This window comes from Camelus dromedarius, chromosome 8 (genome assembly GCF_036321535.1).
Source record: "Camelus dromedarius isolate mCamDro1 chromosome 8, mCamDro1.pat, whole genome shotgun sequence".
Classification (NCBI taxonomy): domain Eukaryota; kingdom Metazoa; phylum Chordata; class Mammalia; order Artiodactyla; family Camelidae; genus Camelus; species Camelus dromedarius.
In genome coordinates, this window is record NC_087443.1 from 82,933,328 (window position 1) to 82,952,619 (window position 19,292).

General features: G+C 59.0%; 1 protein-coding gene and 1 long non-coding RNA gene across 7 annotated transcripts in view; one reads left to right on the forward strand and one right to left on the reverse strand.

Annotated features, from left to right (window-relative positions):
• The window catches only part of INPP5A (inositol polyphosphate-5-phosphatase A), a 157,522-nt gene that overhangs the window by 875 nt on the left and 137,355 nt on the right, over positions 1 to 19,292 (forward strand). The gene's annotated exons all lie outside the window — the stretch shown is intronic.
• On the reverse strand, positions 521 to 9,587 carry LOC135321852 (uncharacterized). Of its 3 annotated transcripts, none has more exons than XR_010382030.1 (3): positions 9,289 to 9,587; positions 3,224 to 5,106; positions 521 to 3,106 (listed from the first exon to the last, which is right to left on the reverse strand). It is a non-coding gene; the product is annotated as an uncharacterized LOC135321852 (long non-coding RNA). The 3 variants fall into 3 exon arrangements; XR_010382031.1 differs by lacking the exon at positions 9,289 to 9,587 and having other exon boundaries at positions 521 to 1,820; positions 2,922 to 3,106; positions 3,224 to 6,189; XR_010382029.1 differs by lacking the exon at positions 9,289 to 9,587 and having other exon boundaries at positions 3,224 to 6,189.

Below are 19,292 nucleotides of genomic sequence, written 5' to 3' on the forward strand. Positions count from 1 at the left end.
GTATCTCTCTAGTTTGCAAACAAGGGGCTTCTGTTGAAAGCCCTGGAGGACTTTATGTTTCTTGTTTATTAAAGAGAAAGATGCGGGAAGCTTTTCAAGGCCAGAAAAAAGGATGCTGACAGTCCAAGGCCTTTACCTTCTGGGGCCTCCCACCCAGGCACCCGAGGCCCTTGGGAGAAGTGCCAGCCGAGGCCCGGTGCTCCCCACGCTCCCGAGGCAGGCCGAGGCTGACCTAGTTCGGCGTTGCAGCCACGGTGCCACCCCGCTGTTGGTACTTACGCTGCCAACCCAAATAAAGCAGAACGCGTCTCCAAGTGGCGTGCTTGTTTAAGAAAAAAGTGTGATGGCCCAGATGGAGCCTGAGGTGGCCTCGCACTGCCCTCCCCGCCCTCCCTGGGTCAGCAGTGGGGTGGCCGCTTCGGGGTGCAGACCACTGGTGCAAACGCCACTTCCATCCCTGCTTCTGCCCTGCCTCCCTGTGCTGGCAGCAAGCTTGGGGTAAGAGTTTCAGTAGGCTCAGTTCATGGACAGGCAAGGTGTGATTTTATTAATGAAAGGTAGGCGCTGTTTTGGCGTTTTTCTTATTTTGACTTCCGGGCGCCATGTATTACACTTCCCTGCTGGACATGAGCTGCTTGCCCTCTGACTGTCACGGACAGGACAACTCTATCTAGTTTCGTGTTTGATCCTTTTCTACAAAAGTGCTCGCTATGGGTGTGTGTCTATATATTTAGCGTTCTATTCTCGGCTTTCCAGTAACATCCACTAGAACATGGTTTCACTCAGATGATTCAGATCCGTTAGTTGTGGCTTTAAAGCCTCAGAAATGTCAGGAGAATGAAGCATGGTGGGGCACTGTAGTCTCAAAGGGAAAAGAATTTTGCTGTGCAAACATTCTTTCCAGTAATCTTTGATTCCTAGTTCTAGCATTTTTGTTGTGTTTTGACTGTATACGCACACTTCTTGTTGATGTGAAAATGGGTAACTTCATTCATTCTTGTTTAGCAACGTGGTCTCTCTGAATGTTCATTTTTCTCAAAGTCTGTGTGGGGTTTTGCATCATGTTTATATCGGGAAGGAACATTTATTTTGATGAACAGTGCACAGGTTAATTCTGCAAGATGTCTTTGCTGTATCTGTCCTAACCCGTGGGTTTCTGACTGTGTGCAGCTGGGTCCAGAGGGCGGGAGCCGTCCTTCCTCAGTGGTGTGGAAAGGCAGGGGTGGGCGTTAACCAGTCCCCTTGGAAGCCTGGTGGGTGGAAACAGCAAATTCTTGAGTGAAGGAAATTTTAACTCCTCGGTTTACTGTAGGTTTCGGAAGATCTGCTCAGTGACTCTCTCTGTGTGACGTGTGCCCATGCTGACAGACACTGTCTTCAGATGGTGGCCAGGCCTGGGGAGGGACTCGTTCTTGCCAGGCTTCTCCATCTGGAAGCCAAGCTCTGCTGTGCGACCAGGACTCACAGTGGGCACCGGTGGCCTCTCCTTGGAGGGCGTGGGCCGAGGAGGAGGGCTCTGACTTGGAAGCGGACGGGCCCTGCTGGGAAGGACACGGTTCCCTCTCGTGCACATGGGACAGGTGATGCGTGTTTGCTTTTGCAGTTTCGTGGTCATCCCTTGTCACTTCCTCCCCGTCCAGCACGACTCCCTGAAGCTCTGGATGTGAACTGTGACCACGGTTTGGCCCTAACATCCTGCGACCCAGAGGGCGTCTTATCTGGCAGGCTGCTGTGTTCTTGTCAGCACACCTGGCTCTGTCGGGTCCCAGGGTGGCGTGGCTGCTCTAGTCCCCACAGAGGCCCATCAGGTGCTCCTCCCCCTGTGATGTCATACACAAAGGTGAAGAAGACATGTTTACATTGGTCCTCAAACTTCTACCCTTGCGTTCTTAGGAGTCACGGAGGACCCCGAAGAGTTCTCGGCCGTGTAGCTCGTGACACCAGTATTTACCGTGTCAGGGGCAGGGGCTGAGAAAGTGGCAGCAGCTGTTAGAGGATGACGTCATCACACGTCACACAGCGCTCCCGCCCGGACGGAGAGGGTGGAAGGTGACCCACTGTGTACACTGTTAAGGGCGTAGCTGTGTGGCCTGTCCAACCCTGACCAGGGCTCTGGACCCTCACCCGCAGGACCCCTGTCCTAGCTGGGGGCCCTCCTGAACCTGCGGGGAAGAGCGTCTCCCTGGTGGGGCCTAGGTGTGGCTGGGGCTGCCTGTGCTGTCTCCAGATTGGCCTCGGAGGGCCCCAGGCTGTTCCGTGGTGCCCACGCGGGGCCCAGCTGTTGCCACCCATTTGCCCACAAGGAGTGGCTGGGCGGCACAGCTCACTGTTTTGCTTGAGACGGCTGGATTTTCCATAAGTGAGGTTTCTAGCTTTTGGTTCTTTATGTGTTTTTTTCTTTTCTTTTCTTTTCTTTTTTGCTAGAAGTGAACTGAGAAGGTGAATTCTTGCAGGCTGTGGTTTCAAAACTCGGTCCCACCCTTACATGGTAAGGCTGTTTCTTGGGAAGGAGACTTAGCCAAGCGGTAGGATTCTGAGAGCACAGCTCGCTCTTGGGTGTCTGCCTGGAGGGCCCTGTCCTGTTGCTTATTCGGAGCTGCATGTCAATTTTGAGCTGGTTTGCCTTTTTCTCCACCCCACCTGGGGATTGCAGAGCGCTGTGCAGATTGCAGAGCGCTGTGCGGTGGCCCCCAAGCCCCTCCCCTGGGCTGGGCGGGGTGGCCGGGGCCTCGGCGCCCTCAGTTGTGCCCTGGTGGCCTGGTTCCCATCCCACCTGGGAAGCTCCCTGACCCCGTGTCCCCTCCAGCTACCACAGGGTGTCCTCTGTCTCCTCCACCTCAGAGCTGCGTGTGGGGCCGTCCCTGCCTCTCCTCCCCACCCCCACCCACTCCAGCTCAGGGCGAGGTGAGGTCTGCTGGGACCTTGTGCGGGGCCGTCCATCCATCCCGGTCCTGTTCACTTGCTCTGACAGCATGGATTCCTCTGCTTCTTCCAGGAATGTTGTTTGATGATGGCGTCACGTGAAGTGTACGATCTGCTGGCCTTTAGTGTGTTCACAGAGCTGTTCAGCTATCTCCACGGTCAGTTTTAGCACTTTTTTTTGTACCTGAAAAAGAATAACTCCGTGGCCTTAGCAGCCACCCCACCCCGGCCGGTTCCCTCTATCTCCCCTGAACCCAGCCCCTGGTCATCACCAGTCCACTTCTTGTCTCTGTGTGTTTACCTTTTCTGGATGTTTCACATGAATGGAGTCATGCACGTGGCCTTGTGCATCGTGCGTTCAGAGCCCAGCGTGTGTCAGCGCCCGACTCCGGTCGGCATGGCGCGGGTCCCGCTGTGCGGCTGGGCTGTGCCTTGCTCCCCCCTCACCAGCTGGCGGCCGCTTGGCAGTCTGCACCTTTGGGCTGTAGTGGATACTCACTCCTGAGTTTGTGTGTGGATGTCTTCACTCCTCCTGGGCACGTTCCCGGGGTGAAGACTTCTGGGTTTTGGTGACTCGCGTTTAACCTTTTGAGGAACTGCCAGCCGCTTCCCCATTCTGCGTTTCCACCAGCAGGGCGGGAGGACTGATTTCTCCACATCCTCCCATGCTCAGTCTTCTCTGTCTTTCTGCAAAGATGTGCGTTTGGCTCTCACCTCCTCCCGTCATGGCCGCCCGTCTCCAGCCACACTGGCTTTCTGGGTAGTTTCTGCAGACTCAGGTGTTTTAACTAGCGTCTCTCTGCGGATGCCCAGCAGGCAGGACGGAGACCCAGACCCAGAGCCCAGCCAGCAGCACCATGGGGACCGGCCCTCTAACTCTGCCATCACTCGGGAAACTCGTGCATAAGGCCAGGCCATGAAGCAGTGACCAGTTTTTGTCAAAGACATTGGGGCTTCCAAATTTCAGAGGCGTAGGTGTCTCTACTATTCAGACAGCCCCCCAAACCCCCAAGCCGGCTCCGGGCACTGGGGCAGGGGTGGGGCTGACAGGCCGGGCCTCTTCCCAGGCTCCCTCCGGGCACTCCTGGCCCCTCGTTCCACCGGGATGGCCCACGGCGGAGGTGTCTCTGCATTCTTCTGGCATTACTGCCTCTAAGCTGCAATCTCAGTGGACTTTGTGGGAATTTGGTCTGCTTGCCTGAGTTTGGGACTCTGTAGATGTCCTCTCTGATGGGGGAGTTACAGAACTGGGACCAGGCCTGTCCCTAGGGCAGTAGGGCCCAAGGAGACAGGGTCTCAGCCTGGTCACCTGAAGAAGCCGCCAGCAAGCCGCACCTGCACCCTGTCCACGTCCTGCAGTCTGACAAGCTCTGTGCGGTTGGAATTTGAAACCAGTTTGCAGGCGGTTTTTGCCCCCGGTCCCCTGCCGACGTCCTAGGTCTCGGGCGGCTGTTCTCCCTGTCCTGGGCGGGCTGCCGAGGGCACACTTTCATCTGCAGCGTCTCCTCCTTTTATCGGCTCTGGAGGTGCTGAGGGAGGGGTAGGGTTACTGGTGGGGGAGGCACTTCTTAGATTTAAAGTCTCAAATATCTTGCATGTTTGGAATCCGGTGATGTGCACACCGCCGGAAGGCCTGCTGGACAGCCCTGGAGGATGCTGACACGAGCCGTTTACGACGCTGCCTGGGGGCAGGGCGGGACTCGCTAAGGGACTGGGGCGTGATGGCTGCTTAAATGTTGACCACCTCAGGGTCTGTCCTGGGGGTGGGCGGCGGCATCTCCTGTTGGGAGGAACGGGGTCCAGGAGTCTAGTCAGGAAGGCAGCGGAGGGTCTCAGTGGCGTCACGGTCGCCTGTCTGTTGCCATGTTTGTGGACTCTCCCTGCTCTCCCCGTGTTTCTGTGTGGGCCCTTCCCACTTAAGCTAGCTTAGGGGGAGTGACCGTAGGGCCCAGGGAGGGGGGCCTCAGAGAGAACGTGGCAGGTTCCCCAGATGAGCACAGGTGACTCCCGAGGTCTACCTTCTGTTGCTGCTGTGGTTACTTGGGGCACGTGGACTCTGTCTGAGCCTGAGAGGTGCCAGTGTGAGCTCCTCTGTAGGGCCGGTGCTGGGCCGGGCCCCTCCCAGCGTGGCCCTGAGCTCATGGGGGAGCTTGGATGCTCACACACGCCGTCCTGGCGAAGACACTGCAGAGAGAGCCGTTGGGTGTCATATTAGTGATGCGCGAGGACGAAGCAGCACCAGGGCCGCTGGCTGCGGTGAGGTGATGAGAGCAGTCACCGCGCAGTGGCATCACGCGATGAGTTACGTGACTCTGGAGTGGGCAAGGTTGGGGTCGCCTGCTCCTCCCCGCGCCTGTGGGGCCCCCGTCCCTTGTTGGTCTGGGGAAGCACCTCGGACCTCCCGCCATCCTCCAGGCCCTTCTTTATTCCTGGTCCCTGCATCTGCCTGGCTCTGTTGACGAGAGTTTAGAGGGCACTGGCAGTTTTCTAAAACTTAAAATTTGAGTTTACAAGGTTCGTTTCGGGAGACAGAAGTGGTCCCGGGACAGGGCGTCCCCTCGGGTCTGCTGCGTGGGCGGCGGCGGGGGCCTGGCGGCTCAGTTGTGGGGAGCGGCGAGCAGGAGGAGTGGGGCTGAGGCTGGCTCTGGGGAGGTGTGGGGTGGCCGGCCTCCGTGCACCGGTGATGTGAGACCCCGCGGGAGCTGGTTGGGCCGCGCGGGGATGTGACGATCTGGAGTGGGTCAGGGAGGACCGGCTGCACCCACAGCTGGTCTTGATGCCCGCACGCAGGAGGGGGTTTCCTGGGCTGACGACAGGCTCAAGGAGGTTTGGTTCTCCCTTGAGTGAACGAGAAGTCAGCTCCATCCTCAGGAGAACAGCTGTGGGGTCACAGTGGGTCACGGTGACCTTTGGCCCTTGACTTCTCAGTCCTTCGCTCTGACCAAAGGGAGTCAGTGGGGCTGCCCTCCCTCCCTGTCTGAGCAGAGCGGCCTGAGGTCTGACCTCATCTGAACTACCCGGGAGGACTCTTCTCGGGGGTCTCTGGGCACTGCAGAGCCACGCAGAATCTCCACCCCTGTGTCTGCACTCTGGCCCTGGTCACTTCATGTCCGCAAGGCCTTCCTGGCTCATCTGGCCCGTGAGTACCGGAGTTTGTGTCTGGGACTGTGTCCTGGACGTCAGGGGCCCGTTTCCCCCTTGGCAGAGTCCAGCTGTTGTCCTGGTTTGAGGACAGCCCTCCTTCTCTGCTCCACCTCTCAGGGCTGCTGAATGACTAGTAGTTATTTTAGGAACCAAAAGAGATTTGAAAGAAGAAGGTGCAGCTTGAGTCGGGGTCTCTGTGGGGGGAATTCCACCTTTGGTGCCCAGTGCAGGGCCATGCAGAAGGGTCGCCACTGCTGCGATCAGCTCTGCCGTCCATCATGACAGGGCCCTTTGGTGCATCAGGGAGGGAGGGGTGACAGTGGCACAGTGGCTGTGGCAGGTGAGGGAGGGAGTGGATGCCCTGGCAGGTATGAGGCTCTGGTGTTGGCCGGTGCCCCCGGCACCTGACTCCTGAGTTGCGGGGCCTCTGTCCTCTTCTTCCCTGGGAGGCCTCCGTGGACAGCAGCCTCGTCCTCACCCGTGTCCCTGCCTGAGCAGCGCCCAGGCTGCCTGGCGGGTCCGTCCCTGAGAGCGGACTCATGTCTGTGGCCGATGGGACAGCCTCACTGGGCTGCCCGTCGCTGCCTGAGAGGAGCCTCCCGCTCCCGCCGCTTCCCTGCCTGGGGTCGGGGACCTGTGGCCCCTGCCCCGCCCCGTTGTGCGCCTGTAGCTGCACTGGTCCTCCTGTGCCCGGAGGGGACGTGCTTTCCTGTCTCTGTGCTTTGGCCTAAGCCGCTCCTTCCCGAGGAGTCCCCTTGGCCGCTGGTGGCGGGATGTCCTCTCCCCCTGGTAACAGCTCAGTGTCCCCAGCTTCATGCTGCTTTCTCCATCCCTCCCTCTCACTCCACCTCAGCTAATCACAAGTTTTGTGCTTTTGTTCTGTTTGGTTGCGCTCAGGTGTGCTGGCCTCTGACTGGCAGGGCAGGAGTGGGATCTGGGTTCTGCCCGACTGGGCGGGGCTGAGGGGCCGTGGCTGTTGGGAACCAGGGGAGCTGCAAGCCTTCTGGGTTCTGGGACCCTGACCATGTCCAGGGCCACCAACGCTCCGTCAGAGCAGGGGTGGGGACTGAGTTGGGAAAAGTTTGTGCCCCGCTGACCTGGCAACCCCGGACACCTGGGGACAAGCGTCAGGGCAGCTCTCGGGGCCGAGGGGTTGGTGGGGAGGTCTGCAGGTGCTGGGGCTCAGCCTGTCTCTTCCTCTGCACTTGTGACAGTTTGGTGGAGGCACACAGTTCACCCGGTGTGAGTGTACAGGGCAGCAGAAAACATTTGCCGTCGCGCAGTCACCACCACGCCTCGGTTTTACACACGGCCTCCCCAGCCTTTGGCAGAGCTCAGCCCCAGCCCCTGGGCCTACTTCGTGGCTCCAGTTCTGCCCTCCCCACAGTCTCACGTCTCAGCGTCAGGCTGTGGTCCTTGTGTCCCTTCTCGCGCTGGACACTGTTCCATTAGGTGGCCGTGGGGTGGTTCCTGGCTGGGCCTCCATGAACGGTGGCGTGCAGTCTCTGGGTGGACGTGGTGCTTGTGTCTCAGGGGTGCGGGGGCTGGCCGTGTGGCCGGGGAAGGTTTATGCTTTCCGGGCGCTGCCTGCCCGCTCTCCGGAGCAGCGGCTCCATCCCGCACGCCCCGGCCGTGTGCTCCAGCACACCGCCCTGCCGGCCGGCACGTGCTGCTGCCCCTTGGATTGTGGGTGTGCGGCTGGGTCTCCTTGTGGTTGCTGTTTGCATTTTCTGGCCTCTGTTTCCCAACAGTAGCATCCCACCAAGTAGGCGCCACATCGACAGTGGTTTTTGGCAAACTGTTGACTGTGTGGTTGGGGTGGTCACACTTCTCAGTCTCTCTGTGAGTGGGGCAGAGGGTGCCGGAGCCCCCACGAGAGGCCTTCTCTGCTTAGACAAGAGGTGGCTGTGATGGGGGCACACCTCTGAGCACAGTTACGCCGGGGAGGGGGCCGCCTCAGCTCTGCCCGTGGCCTGGGGTGGGCGGCGGGCTGCCTCATCTCCACCGGGTTGGCAGGGTGGCCAGCTCACACGCCCCGGGGTGTGCCGGTCAGTCTGTGCTGTTATCCATCTGTATGAGGTGGGCAGGAGCGGGGAGGGCTCCCTGAAGGACTGTCCGCCTCTCCTCCCGCTGGCCTGGACGTGGACACTGCCGCGGGTTAGGGGAAGAGAGCCCCTCTCCCAGGGGGGTTCTTTTCTCCCAGTCTCTGAGGTGTGATGGTCCCTCTGGGGGACTGTCCTCTACTCCCGCCCCTTTGCCTCTCTCCTTGGGGTCCGCGCAGCTATCACGCCCGGCGCTGTCTTGGACCGTCGCCAGCAGGTCTGCCGGGGCCTTGCCTGCCGGGCTGCTCCACGGTGCACCCACCTGGGCCGCAGACGCCTCCCAGGCGGGGGTTCTGGGAGTGGGCAGCTCTGGCCCTGAAGCTGTGGGGAGCCGGCCTGCAGGATAGGAGGTCAGCCCTGTGGGGCTGGCAGGTGTGTCGCCTTCTTGATGGGCACGTGGCCGTCCTGGTCTGGGTTCGAGGTCTGGAGAGGACAGTGCCTCCGCAGGTGTCAGACACGGTATTTCCAGACATTTCATGCTGGAGGAACATGAGGGAGAGCCGACTCAGGGCCCATTTTTCTGTTTAGGGAAAGCGTTTTTACCATGGAGGTGACAAGTCTTCAGGCTCCTAGAGGCCTGCTTCTGGCCTGGCCAGGCCTCCTGCCGCCTGTGTCAACTCGGCATGGCGTTGTGGGGCCGATGGTGCCAGACCTGGCGGCCATCTCTTCCTAGTTGGCTTTTGGGTGCACGAGCCTCCCTGCTCGGGCCTGGCTGTCCTTGGGTTGGGGTGGGCCGTGCGCTCAGGGCCCCGTGGCCACCTGGCGGAGGCTGCACTGGGGTGCTGGTGGCCTCGTTGGCTACGCTGCTCATCAGTCTTAGGGTCCTGAGGATGAGTTGGGACAGCTGCCCCCACCCCAGCACGAGCCCAGCTCCGAGCAGCCTGTGTTGCCTACACAGGGTTTTGGGCAGTTGTTAGTGGACACTGCCAGCTCCGTAAGATGGTGGGTGGGGAGTTGGGGTGGGAGGAGCTCTGGCCACATGGGAGCCCATATTGGGGAACCAGAGACCTGGGTCGAGTGTCAGTGCATTTAAAACCCTCAGGAGGCCTCTCTCTGCAGAGTCCTTGGCAGCCGTTTCACTGAAAGGCGGCCCCGAAGGGGTAGGGAGGGACGGACTCACCTGTCACGTTTGCCCAGAGGCGCCCCCGGCTGCTCTCAGGGCCCTCTGCCTGCTCTGTGTCCCAGGGCTTGATTGGGGCGCGTTGGTGGCGCTGGCTTTTCCCCGCAGCTTGGGGCAGAGCTCGCTTTGTGTTTGCTGAGTTGTAGTTCAGGGTGATCTGGGCTTTACTTTCAGTTGGGTTTGTTCTGTTAAGAGTGACATCTGTCCAAGTAACAAACAAATTTGCGGGGACATATGTTTTGCTTTTATTTTCTCCTTCATCACTGTTACGGTTTTTCGGATCTGTTGCAACTTCCTGTTTTTGCTGTAGCGCGGGCATCCCCCTCGTGGCGGCATCCCACCGGGCGTGCTGTGCGCGCAGCCCCGGGGGAGGCTGTGGGCTGGGCTGCGCGTGTGGGAAGAGGGTCATGGTCATTAGTGCTGCTGACGGAATGTGGGTGAGTGGGGGTCACTGACCCGCAGGAGACACGAGCTCTGGTGCCAGTGGCTGATTCGGGGACTGTCTCACCTGCATCGCTGCATCCCCCGCCCCAGGACTCCATCCTTACCTATGTAGCTCGGGGACACTGGGTGCTGGTAGAGGGGAGTTGGGGCAGGAGGGCTGGCTGCACAGGGCCAGCTTGGTGGGCCCCCCGTTCCTGGCTTCCAGGTTTCAGGTTGTTCTGCTGTGTGGCCCGGGTTCTACCTTGGTGGGGCTTGCAGGTGCCTGGGTGATGCGGGGACCAGGAGGCTTACTTTTAAGGACTGTTAACAACGCAGTCCCAGCGTCCTTGGGCTCTCCCTGGGTGGCCTCTTTGGAGATGGGCCCTCTTCCCCCTGGAAGCCTTCGCAGGCAGAACCCCGGGGCCTCACCGTGCCAGCACTCCTGCCCGCATGCCGCCAGGCCCAGCTCAGTGGGCCTTCTCTGCCCTGGGCACCTGGCCGAGTGCTGAGAGCAGCCTCCCTGCAGCCCTTGTGTGCTGCTCCCCGGCCCCTACATTTCCCACATCTCCGCATCAGTCCTCAACTAAGTCAGGAAGGCCTGCGGGCAGCGGTCCTTGAGTGTGCAGCTTAGGGAGCTGGCTGGGCTGGAGAAGTCTCTGACGGAAAGAGAAGACAAGGCCTGGAGAGCAGGTGAGGTCATGGGGCAGAGAAGCGAGTGTCCTCAGATTGAGGCTCGGAGAGGTGAGGACGACAAGGGGGCCCTGGGAGCGGTGTTTTGGGAGTCTGGGGAGGAGCGTTTCAAGAAGGGCATAGGGTTGGGGGGGTACGAGTCGCAGGGCTGGGGCATCCCCAGGAGCCAGCAGGCCAGAGCCGCAGTGCGACGACGTAGCCTGAGGGGCCCATGTGTCATCAGGGCGTCACCCCTCTTAGGCACCCAGAGCTGCCCTGGCTGCTGAGCATAAGCAGGAGGTGAACATGGATCTGGGTGGTGACTTGAGAGTGGCTTAGGATGCCCAGAGATGCCCTGAGCAGAGACCACGGAGGGCCTCCTGGGGTGAGTGGCAGGGGACAAGCCCTGAAGTCTTCGGAGCCTGGGAGCCGACCAGAGGACTAAGGAAGGGGTGCCCACTAGTGCCACTGTCGGGCAGAAGCACAGTGGCAGGAAACGGGGAGCCAGGTTGCTTGGGAAGCCATGTGGCCGGCGTGGGTGGTGAGTGGTGTGGCTGGCGTGGCCTGTCTGGCCCCGGCGTGGGCGGGGAGCTGCGGAAGCCAGGCGCTGCAGGCCCGGAGGCTGTGTGCATCTGACCTTGCTGGGGCCCTGTTCCTCGAGGGCCCCAGGGAGCGCTGCTAAGGAGCCTGCTTCTGCAGCCAGGGGGAGGTGCGCAGAGGCGGGAGGTGCTGCCGCTTGGTCTCCCCGGGCTTGGGTCTTGCCTGTCGGCAGGCAGCCCCTCCTCCAGGCACACGGGCCGGTGGAGCTGCCTGTGGCCCGCCTGTAGTTAACTACTGATAAGTGAGTCAGTCCGGAAGGGGAAGAAGAGGGAACTGAGGGCCGGGCCCAGCCTGGAGGATGAGGAGCTCTAAGCCACTCGGGGAAATGCAGCCGGAGCCATGGGCCCTTGCAGGGGTGGCCCTTGAGAGGGGTCCGTCGTGGGGCGGCTCCAGAGGACCAGGCTGACAACCTGGAAGCACCCACCTGTGTGCTGCTCAGCTCTGTCTTCCCGTTAGAATGGTTTCAGGCCGTGGGATGGTGTCAGCGCGTTGTGGCAGCTGCTGCCCTGTGAATCTGTACTGCGGACGACGAACAAAGTTCTAACATCTTGTAAGAGAACAGCACCCTTTACCTACCGGGGGGAGCTGCCTCGGGGTCTGCTTGAGCCCTGGCGTTCGGTGCGGCTGCCCAAACTGGGCACATGTGCTCGGTCTCTTCCCTCTGGAACGGGGAGACGCGATCTGTGCCCAGACCCCTGTGCCGGCGTCCCTGCATCGGGAGCGCAGAGCTGGGCGGAGGTGCCCCAGGCTGGCCCGGCCTCGTCGCGGCGGGCGGACCGAGCCCCGTGCTACAGTCACTGAGCGCGCGGGTCCCCTCGAGGAGCAGCCCCGCCGCTCCTGTCCTGCGTGGCCTGCGTCTCCGGGCTTGCTGGCGTTTTCGCTGCTGTGGGAGTCACTACCCCAAACATGCCAGAGTGTCTTCGCGGGACACACATGGACAGTGAGCGCCCCACCCACCCCTTGCTGCCACTGCGCGGAGCCCGGGGCCTCTCTGCTCACCTTCCAGGCTCCTGCGCGGGATCCCTGGTGCCTGGCATGGGCCCAGCTCCCCGGGGCTGGTCTAAACCGTGGTCCCGCGTGCCTGGCACATCCCCCACCCAAGTACTCGCACATCACACCCATGCACTTACGCTCACTCCTGCCAGTGGGGGGACCTGATGTTACACATCTCACTGAAGTTTACTTTTGTCAGACTTTGAAATGTGGCCAATCAGATGGGTGTGACGCGGCACGTGTTGTAAGTTACGTTTCCCTGGTTACTTGTAGTACCGTCTTTGAGGCTTTCCCTGGGTTTTCTAGGATCTCTGGTTTCGAATTGTGTAGCCCCTGGTGATGTTGTGTTTAAGTTACTGGAAGAGGCATTTTGATAGGTTGATTGCAGGGTTTGTGGCGTAGCGACTCCTTTTTGGTCCCTGACACTGCGTTACTTGGGGTCATTTATCCCCTCAGGGCTGCATTTACACAGAAGCCCAGAGAGGTCTGTTTACACAGAACCCTTGCCTGGATTTTCTTGTATCTCATGTGTTCACCAAATTTTGCAACTTTCTTGTGTGTTTTCTCCCACTCACCGTGACCAGAGATTGGTCAGTCTTCCACCCAAAAGCACGTGGCTGTCCCGATGTCCCTCCTCTCTGGATCCAGGGGCATCGCTTTTGTGTCTCCGCTGTGGCTGCCCCCCCGCCCAGAGCGGAGGCCTGGGCGGCTGTGCCTCGCCGGCTGACTTGCCTCCCTCTGAATGGATGTGACTGGAGCAGGGAGGGCCGCCCCAGGGCCCGCAGACCGGCTGTCGGTCAGCTGTGATGGGCTGTGGTGGGTCGTGAGGTCAGACCACATTTCAGTTAAAAGCTGAGCGAGAGCGAGTCTGACCGGTGGCGGCTGCGGGCCCCCGGTTTGTGACGTGCATGGCGGTGTGCGGGTCACAGCCTCAGGCGGGCTTTCAGCTCCGGGTCTCTGGCAGAGGTGTGGGGGCTGCTGCCCCTCCCCTCCTGGTCGCCCTCGGCTGGCTTGTGAGCGCGGGAAGGCAGAGGTGCCCGGGGTGAGCCGTCGGCAGGGGCCTGCGTCCCCTCCTGCTTTGGAGGGCTGTGGTCCCCACTTCCCCTGCACCTGGCGCGCCTCAGTCCCCGTTACTGCTGAGAGTAAGCAGGTCCTCACCCGCGGTGGGTCCCAGAGTGAGTGCCAACGGAGACTGCAGTTTATGGAAAAAGCAGCCTGGTTCCAGACGGTGAGTTTCTGCGGGGCGGGCCGGGAACTCAGAGGCTGTGCGTGTGTACGCCGCGCCCGGCTGGCTCACCCTGCTGCAGGGAGCAGAGCGCCGATGGGGCGGCCTCCTGCCCAGACCGCCGGCGCACCGCGGCCCTCGCGTTGGCGTCTCTGCCTCCGCGGGTAGACGTCCCCGTCAGTTGCACTGCCCTGGAGACCTGAGTCCCCAGCGGGCGGCGTTTGGAGGGTGAGGAGCGCCGTGTAGGTGGGCCCCACGAGGTCCTTCCCGTGGCGTCTCCAGCGGGGCATGGACAGGGCGCCTGCAGCTCCAGCGTCCAAATGTTCTCTGTGCTCTGCTAGAGCCGGGAGCAGAGTCACAGGTAGGTGCAGCGCGAACGGGGGCACTGTCACTTGCTTCGTCGCGGTCCGCATGCCTGGACTCACGCTTCTGGACAGTTTGGAGGCAGGGTGGGGCCAGGTGGAGCTTCCTGGCAGCTCGGTGCCCCTGCTGGTGCCCCTGCTGGGCAGATCTGGGCTCCCGCTGGGGCCCCGGGCCTGAGCTCTGCTTGCACCTGCCGGCGCCCCAATTCCAGGGGACGCCAGAGCCTGAGGACACATGGGAACCAGTCCTCCCAATATCCCCAAAGTGAGGCTTCCCTTGCGACACCCGCCAGCCTTGAGCACAGCCTCCTCCAGGAGCCCCCCAGCCCTGAGTGGTCATGCCCGGGCACCACCACAAGCCCCCTCCTCCTCGGGCCCCGGAGCTGGCCGCTCTCCCTCTCTCTGTCCATAATTATGACCCGATGAGGTGCTGCCCAGGCAGAGCTCAGCCTGCTTCAGAAGAAAGCTCTCATCGCGTGTGGGCGGTGTGTCTGGCCTTTGTACTGGGTCCCATCTGGCCTGGGCCCCGCTGACGGCAGCACGCAGTGCCCAAGAGTCAGTCATTCCACTTGGAAGTCGGTATTGGCTGCATTGGTGGTGGTTATTATTATTCAAAAGTTGATACTGTAAGATTCGCTCTGTGTGTGTGCACAGCTTGGTGTTCTGGTACATTCATGGTGGGAGGGTGTAGTCAAGTGGCAGGACGTGTGCTTAGCACGCACAGTGTCCTAGGTTCAAGCCCCATTAAAAAAAACGGACATTCACAGAGTTGTGAAACCATCACCACTGTCTAACCTCAGAATATCTTCATCACCCCTAAAAGAAACCCAGTACATGTTAGTCACTCCACATTGTTTCCTACCTCCAAACCCTGGCAACGACAAACCTGCTTTGTGTCTATGAGTGCGCTGATTCTGGACATTTCGTATAAACAATCAAACAACATGTGTCCAACTTCTTCTCAGCGTGTTCAGGACCCCTCCATGTGTCAGCCTGGTTCCCTTCATGACTGAAGGCTGTTTCTTTGTGTGCATAGACCACGTTTTGTGTGTCCTCTCGTCAGGTGGTGGACTTCGGCTCTTATGAATAATGCTGCTGTAAACATTTGTGTACAAGGTTTTGTGTGAACATATTTTTAATTCCCTTGGACATGTACCTACGAGTGGAATTGCTGAGTCATATGATAACTGTGTGAAACTCTTCGAGGAACCGCCAGACTTTTTTCCAAAGCATCTGCACTGTTGTGAATTCCCACCAGTGGACAAGGGTTCCAGTTTTTCCGGATCCAAAGACAACACTTGTTACTATTCGTGTTTTTGATTCTAGCTGTCCTGGTGGGTGTGACGTGGTTTTGATGATTTTGAGTGTTTTTCCACGTGCTTACTGGGTATTTTTATATCTACTTTGGAAAAATGTTTGTTTAAACTTTTGCCCATTTAAAAATTTTTTTAAAATTGTTGAATTTTTCTTTATACGTTCTGGGTACTGGATTCTTATCAGATACAAGATTTGCAAATACTTTCTCCCGTTCTTTGCACTGTCTTTTCATATTCTTGTCTTTACACATTTGAAATTTTGATGAAGTCCAGTTTATCTGTTTTTTCTTTAGTTGCTTGTGTTTCAGATGTCACATCTAAGGAACTATTGCCTATCCAAGGTCACAAAGATTTACCCCTAACTTTCCTTCTCAGGCTTATAGTTTTAGCTCCTACACTTAGGTCCTTGATCCATGTTGAACTTATTTTTATGTGTGGTGTGAGGTAAGGGTGCTGCCTTGTTCTTTTGCATGTGACCATCTGGCTGCCCCAGCCCTGCTTGCTGGGAGGGTGGCCCTCCTCACTGCAGGGCCTTGGCATCCTTGTTCATGCCTAGTCGACCGTAAACGTACAGATTTCCCCCTGGACTCTCAGTGCCGTCTTTTTTCCATCTGTACGACTGTCCTTGTGCCAGTACCACACTGCCGTTTTTTGGGACGGGGGAAGGTAATTAGGTTTACTTGTTTATTTTAATGGAGGTACCGGGGGTTGAAGCCAGGACCTCATGTGTGCTGAGCATGCGCTCTACGGCTGAGCTGCACCTCCCGCCTCGCACTGCCTTGATGACTAGAGCTTTGCAGGAAGGTTTGAAATGGGACGTGTGAGCCCTGTAACGTCGTTGTCCTTTCTCAAGATTGTCTTGGCTGTTCTGGGGACTAGCTTCCACTTCCACGTGAATTCTAGGGTTACTGTGTCACTGTCCACAGGAGAGCCAGCTGGAATTCTGATGGGGGTCGTGTTGAGTTTGTAGATTGTTCTGGGGAGTTTTGCCGTCTTAATACATGTCTTGTCATCCACGGGCACCGGGTGTCTCTCCGTCTCTTTAATTTCTGTCAGTGATTACAGCTGTCAGTGCGAGTCTCGCGCTGCTTTTGTGTGACTTGTTCTGAGGCTGTTTGCTCATTACAGGTCTGTCCAGACTTCCTGCTTCTTCTGAGTTGGTTTTGGTGGTTTGTGTCTTTCTAGGAGTCTGTCATCTCAGCTAGGTTACCCGCTTGTTGGCAGACCCTTGTTCACAGTGTTCCCTTGTGAACCTCTTCTATTTCTGTAAGGTTGGTAGAATTATTCTCGTTTGTTCCTGATTTTAGTAATTTGAGTCTTTTGGGGTTTTTTGTCAGTTTAGCTAAAGATTTGTCAATATTGTTGATTTTTTCTAAAGGGCCAGCTCTTGGTTTCACAGGCTTTTCTCTGTTGTTTTTATGTTCTCTGTATCGGCCGTGCTTAGGGTTAAATCTTAAACACAGGAGCCTGTCTTGACAGTCATGCTGCCGCTGTGGCTCCTGGAGAGAGAGTTCCATTCTCTCCTTCCGCCCCGCCCTGCCCTGTTTCTGGTTGACACCAAGCCATCCTCACTTGTTCCTGAGCGGAGGGGGGTCTCTGTGGCAGGCTGAGGTCGCTGCCCTTCTGAGCCGCTTGTGGTGGCCACAGGTGGCACGTGGCTGTGACTTGGGTCCTCCTCCTGCCCACTCTGGGGAGCGCCCCAGCGCCCTCACTTCCCCGGGGTCTGGGCCCTGCCCGGGGGGAGCTGGATCTTACCTGCTGTCAGCCTGGGCTCTGCTTACAGGGGGCAGATCTCCTCTGGCTAGTCTGACCAGAAGGGGAAGGTTTGAAAAAACAGGTGGCTCCTCAGTAGGGCCGAGAGTCGGGTTCGGGGACCCAGGGAAGGAGGGGCCGCGTCCCTCCCCGCCTCGGGGCCCTCGCCGCCGCAGGGCCTGCTGACGGCTTCTGACAGTCGGCCGCTCTGCGCCCCTGCCCTTGCCAAGGTGGGCACCAGCCACGGCCACCTCCTGTCACTGGTATTCAGCTTGGCTGTGCGGGCAGGGGGCCGTGGGACCTCACAGTGACAGGAGGATGGCCACCTGGGTCCTGCGCTGTGAGGGGCAGTGCTGGGGCTGCCGTGGTTTGCCTGGCCAGCGACACTCGTTAAATGGCCGCGGTTCCCTGGGTGTGTGCAGGTAACATAATCATTTGTCCTCTAGATAAGCACGTGTGTGAATGGCCACGCCAGGGTCTGCTTTCAACCGGTGAAACTGACCTTCCCGTGAAGATGGGGGGCACCTGTCCCCACCAGGCATTCCCAGCTGTGGGTCTTTGGTGCACCCTGGTTTTCAATTTTGGTTGCTGTGAATGACAGTGATACTTTCGCTTAAAATATTCTCTTCCAACAGCTTGCCATTAGCAGCCTGAAAACAGACGTTTTAGTCTAAAATGTAGAAGGACGAATCAGCCTGAAAGCTCATTTTAGTGGCTCCTGTTTGACTGAGGCACCTGTGCCAGCACCTGAGCTGGTGACCACGGGAGCCGGGTGGGGCGAGAATGGCGAGCACAGGGCTGTGTCCCCCGCGTCTTGGGGTGGCCCCGTTGGGGCTGCAGCCCCCGAGCGCGGAGCCGCCCACCTGTCTCCTCTGCCGCCTGGCTTGTCTGGCACAGTCTGCGATTGAGTGCAGTATTTGTGTGTTCCTAGAGATTTTTTAAAATGGTATTTGCTGAAATTTTTGTAGCTCAGAGATGGGACAGGAAGGTAGTGCTTCTAGGACCCAGGCCACCAGGTGGGGGAGTGGGTGCCAATGACACAGGGCCTTGGTCCCTGTGATCTCTATGTGCGTTTTCTGCCTGAAACGTTCACAGGACCCCTGCTTTGGCGTATATGAGCAGAAGGCTAACAGAGGGTATAGTCTGATTTGGGGAGCTTGGGCAGGACTGGAAGGCACCTTGACATTTTGTTCAGTCTGGGCTGGGAAGTCTGTGGGGTCCCTGGGAGCCGGCCAAGGGACCCCACCTAGACCAGGGGGTCCCCTCATTGCCCCACTGGTGCCCTGCACAGCCTGTGGGTTCTGCGCGGTGGGGGCGGGGCTGGGACATCCTGCGTGGCGGGAAGTCGGACTCCACCTGCGGGAGCAGTGCCCGCTTTGCAGGGCTGGTCAGGTGTCTCGGATGTGGACGCTGGCTTTATGTTCAAGCCAAGGAGACTGAATAGGAGCACATTCACGTTCATGAGTTTTACAGGAAGGGCAGTATTTGTGTTCGCTGTGTACACAGCGCACACAAGGTGGGAGGAGCAGCGTTTCTGAAAAGGCCATAATTATGGGTTGCCGTGCTGAGTAACTTAACATCAAAAAGACGTCCTTTCTCAGGACTGCTCCTGAAAAATGAAGCATGAGTTTGTGTCCCCAGAAAGATCACACCAGGAGGAGGACAGGAAGGAGGGGGCAACAACCCAGACTCTCCCAGCACAGGTGATTGGCTTTACTGGTTTCACTGTGGCTGTTGGTCGGGCCTAACCGGTCGGGGTTCTGGTGACTGTCTTGATGACTGCGTTTCGGGCCAGGTGTGGAAGAGACACGTCCACTGGGAGGTGGGCTCCATCCCACTCCCCGCTGACCTCAGGCATCAGTCAGGACTCCAGGACAGGCTCACAGACCCCCCCACTCCCCAGAGAGCTGGCGGGTGGGCCAGGCACAGCGTTGGGGTCCCGGCTCTCGCTTTCCGGCCTCCGCAGCTTCCTCTCCTGTCTCCCTCTGTGACTTCTTCCCGCGGGTCGCGGTCCCCTGGGTGTGGTCGGAGAGGCAGAGAAGCTCCTGGTAGTTTGTCCTGGGGGGTCTCTGACCTCACCAAGCCCTGGGGCTTCTTCCTCAGCCCGGGTCGGCCCGGTGTATTGTGACAGCATCTTGAATGTGTCCGGGCGGCTGTAGCCCTACTTCTGTGGGCCTGTGACATGGGAGGGCGGGGTCATCCCTGCTGTCCTGCCAGCGCCTCCCAGCCCAGCCCAGGGCCCCTCCCATCTGTCAGTCCTTCTGCACTTGTGTAATTGGGAGTCGGTTCCAGAAGCTCTGGAGTTTTTTGGAATAGAATGGATGTGTCAAGAGTGTTCTTTAAGTGGAAAACCCATGGTTAAAACTCAGCAGTGGGGTCAGGTTCAGGCACGTGCAGTGTGAGCTCTGGGCGCCCAGCACGGCCCCATCCGGAGCTCCTGGCGGTGCTGTGACCTTCCCCGTGGCTTGAGGGTTCTGGCCTCTGAGATGCGACATTTAGGGTTTATTCCTGCAGCGTGTGTCTGCTGAGTGTCTGCTGAGTGCCAGCTGTGTGCCTGACCCCGTGCTGCCTGGGGGGCCGCACCCCCGGCTGAGCTGTGCTGGGAGAGGCCCCTGGGGTGAGCCTGCACGAGCCCCCGGAGCAGACGGCCCTGCCCCGGAGCCG